This window comes from Leucopleurus acutus (assembly GCF_964270905.1).
Source record: "Leucopleurus acutus genome assembly, chromosome: 3".
In the NCBI taxonomy this organism is placed as follows: domain Eukaryota; kingdom Metazoa; phylum Chordata; class Mammalia; order Artiodactyla; family Delphinidae; genus Leucopleurus; species Leucopleurus acutus.
In genome coordinates, this window is record NC_139145.1 from 98,936,278 (window position 1) to 98,940,965 (window position 4,688).

Consider the following 4,688-nt stretch of genomic DNA (forward strand, 5'->3'; position numbering starts at 1 on the left):
GAGTGACATAACTTTGCTGAAGCTTGAACACTCTGTGAAAGTCAGTCACATTTTGTCTTGAAGATTTGTGTCATCCCCATCTATCTGGGTCACAAATGGAATGGAATGAAATGAAATGGAAGACAGACTTAGGAACTCACAGGACTAGAAGGGACTTTGGACCACACTTTACCCAACAACTTTCACAGATGAGGCAACTGAGGCCAGGATAAATTAAATAAAGTTAGGGTACACAAGAAACTGTAAGATAAGCTGAGCAACAACAGGAAGCACTTAAAAAGAGCTGTAAGCCCTAAAGCATAATTATTTATTTGGAATAAAGAGCAGTCATAAAAAGCTTAGGAGGTACATCAAAGATGCATAATAGGGCTTCCCTGGTGGCTCAGTGGTTGAGAGTCCGCCTGCCGATGCAGGGGACTCGGGTTTGTGCCCCGGTCCAGGAAGATCCCACATGCCGTGGAGCAACTAAGCCCGTTAGCCATGGCCGCTGAACCTGCACGTCTGGAGTCTGTGCTCCGCAACGGGAGAGGCCACAGTGGTGAGAGACTCGCGTACCGCAAAAAAAAAAAAAAAAAAAAGCATAATATAAGAGATCAATTGATTAAAGTCCAGGTGATTGGCTGACCGACGGAATAAAGCAGAATAAAGAGGGCGAACTACCATGACATTAACTACAAACAGCACCCACAGTCACAAATATAAACAGATTTCATGCATACAAAGGAATTCTGATTTAGAGATAGATCTCAAACATACATGAATAATAATGTATATTACATATTTATTTTGAAATTTTTAATTACATTTTTTAAATTAAAAGATTTTAAGGGTACACAAAAAAGTAAGCCTTCTCTACCAGACACTGATTCCATCCTCTCCCTGCACCAGAGCAAAATACTGTTAGCTGTATCTTATGTGTTACTCCATAAATACACTATGCATTATAGGTTTATAGAGATAAATATAAAGACCTGGCATATTTCAATACTTATTTTCCCATAGGACTCTTAAAAGATAACAGGTATTTTTTTTTAACCAGCTAAAGTGTCAAATGGCATTAAAAACAATTTATAATTCACTAGGCCCACCAGCTTGAAAACTTATGCAATTCTTATATAATTCATCTTGATTTGAGGAAACTCAAAATATTTCATTTATATTAAAATGCAAAGGATATAGAATAGCCAACAATTTAGAAGAACAAAGTTGACAGAGTTACACCTGATTTTTCATACTCATAATATAGCTATAGTAATCAAGACAGTATGGTACAGTGTGGCATGGGCACAAGGACAGGCGAATAGGTTGATGGAACAGACTGTAACATATTCCTAGCAGATTCATCACATTAATAACTGTGATTGGCCTGACAGTTCACTAAAGGCAATACATTTTTTTCATATGGGGAACTATTTATCCATGCCAGCCTCATTTCGCCCAGCTGATGATTTGAAGCAAGTATGGGACTTTACATTTATCACGATTACACTTTGTTTTATTAGTTGTTACTCTTCTTTTTAGCCAAGATCTTTCTGGATTTTGAGTCTGTCATCTAACAGATTCTCTATCATCTCTTCATGCCTCTTACTGTCTGTGAATTTAGTAATCATGCTACTTAGCACTCTTTCAGTTATAATTAATAAAGATCCAATTAAAACTGACCTAAGCCAAAGAGGATATTTATTGGCTCACATGACCAAAAAATCTGGTGTGGATTCAGATACAACTGTATCCAAGTAATCAAATATCACCTGAGTGCTCTCCCTCCCTCCACCTCTCAGCATTGCTTTCCTCTTTATGGCTAGAGCCTCTGTCCTAGTGATTTCAGCAAAAGACTTGGACCTATCTCCCATTGGCCTGTCTGAAATAAGTCACATGTCCTTTTCAGAGCCAATCAGTGGAGTTAGGAGAATGTATTTCTCTGAATGTCCTGGTCTGAATAATCTGAATAACATACTCATGTCTGGAGCCATGAATGAGGTAAGCCTCCATCCAACCACATGGACTGGGGAGTGAGAATAGGGAAAGGTAATTTCCCAACGAAAACAAAACGTTGTAACCAGGTTGTAGGGGAATGGACACCAGAGAAAGGAAAAATGAGATACTTACACTACAGCTGTCATTTAGGTTGTTGACAAAAAAAATGCTCAACATGGCCAAATGAAAGGATAAATAAGATACTTACAAACATAAAGATATTATCTCTAAAAATAATTTATTTTTATATTTGGTTTTAGAGTATGGTCCCAGGAAAAATGAATGAATGAGTGTTAGGTCTAAAGGAAGTAGGAGAATATCACCTCCACATGTTCAATAACTACCTAAGGTTTAATTTCCTTAGTCTATTCATATTGAATCCCCAAACTGTAGAAGCTGGAGAAGGCCTGTGTCTTAGACAGCTGGGCTGCTATAACAAAATACCATAGACTGATCTGTGGCTTAAACAACAAACATTTATTTCACAGTTTTAGAGGCTAGGAAGCCCAAGATCAAGGTGTCAGCAGATTCAGTTCTTGGTGAGGGCAGTCCTGGCTTGTAGACAGCTGCCTTCTCATTGTGTGTCCACATGGTCTTTCCTCCATATGTGCTAGTGAGAGAGCTCTTGTGTCTTTTCTTATAAGGGCATTAATTCCATCATGGGGGCACTACCCTTTTGACTTCATCTAAACCTAAATATTGCCCACAGGCCCCACCTCCAAATACTATCACATTGTGGGGTATGGCTTCAACACAAAAATTTTGAGGGAACACACACATTCAGTATATAACAACCAGCAAAAGAGCTGCAAACAAGTTCAAAAGTCAAGGGAATGACCAAGAGAATGAAGTTTATTTAACAATTATTCACACACTAAAAATCAACAGAACAGATGGTCAATTCAGTCTTGCACCCAGAAATGGTATTACTCTTAAGGAAGCTTAATCTGCACATACAGTGAGAAAAACATTCTCTGTAGCACTTCTAAGATTTCTCACTTGGATCAGGAACTAGTATAGAAGTCAATAAATCAAGGGAAAAGGCCTCAAAGGATACTACAAATTAAACTATGTCCCATAGGCAGGAAGCCCAAGCAACAAGAGATTACAGAAAATGGAAGCAAACTGGTCAATTAATTAAAGAATATGACATTAAAACCATCTTTTACAATCCACAAGAATATCTGATAATTATGTGATTGAGGGAAACTGGAAGTGCAAGATATAAAATGGGTAATGCCAAATAGAGAAGAAAATTGCAGGTTATTATACCAATTAGGGCTTTTAAAACATTTTTAAAGCTTAGATATTTAGCTATTGCAGGACTGTCATTTTCATGTGCTGGATCTACAGAGAGAAAACAAGGTTTGAGAGGAGTTTCCTGCAATATCTAGTTCTCAAAATATAAAAAGTGATTTTAAAAGTATAGAAAGTAGTAAGGAAATAAGTACACCTGCCTTAAAACTTGCTAGAGAGCCCAATGTAGGCACTGTAAGCTCACCATGGTTTTGCTTCAAAGTCAATCTTACTGTGCTGGGGTTTATGCCTGCAAGTTTAGTGCCTGTTCTGATGACAGCAACAGTAAACAGCACGTATCTTTGGTGCCCTGGGACAGTTGCACTCCTGCTCCTGGCATCAGAATCTTGATTTCTAAGCCCCACTGTACCAGTAGATCAGCAGATAAGCCACATAATTCCTATGAATTCAGTCTACCATTTAGCCAAACACATGGAAAAGAACGGGGGAGCTAAACGCTCAACAACAGATAGCGCAATATTTGAAGATGTGTCCTAGCCACATACGCCCACTGACCACCCCACCCCCAACTCATCCTACACAGCTTCCAAGGTGATCTACTCTTAGTGATTTAGGATGATTAAACAGGAGAGAAGAAGTGAACTTAAATAGTCATAATTCAAAACTACAGTAATCCACTGATGAAAAAAAATGTTAGTCACTTAATCTTAAACATGGAGTCATTCATTATTTAAAATATATGTTTCCATGAAGAAGAATAAACTGGTAATATTGAATGATTCAAAATAGAAGACATAGATGTATAAAAAATATTTATTAACAATAATGCAATATTTTATCTTAATTGTTCTGAAAATCAATCATAAAATTAATTTTATTTTCTGTATATCTGGATGTTCATTAATTTTATACTATATTTAATATGTGATATAGTGCATATTATATTGTACTCTTTTCTTTGTTCCATCTTTCTTGTTTCTCCAATTAAATTTTTTGAGACTTTATCTTTCAGAACAGATTGACATTTACAGGAAAATTGTGAAGACAGAGTTCCTATATACCCCACACCCAGTTTCCCCTAACATCTTTCAATGGTTTATTTCAGTTTGAACTGTTTTTATTTCCACTTGATTTTTAATCAATATAACTGATATACTTGATAATATAATCACAGGGTACTAAAAAGCTGATAATCAAATTCATCAGACCCTGCTTTATTCTTCCCCATGAATACCTATTTTCATCTGTATAGCTATTTCTCTAGTTATTTAACCTTTGTGCTTCTAAGTAACCTATTTATACTGAAATTCCTTAGTTCATCAATACTAGAAATTTTGACAATTTTTTCCAAATGCTTCAGCAGATTTATCACAGACCTATCAACATTATTTTCTGAGCAGTCTAGTGTTATCAGATGATCCATCCATTTCATTTCTTCCCTACTTCCATTAGGG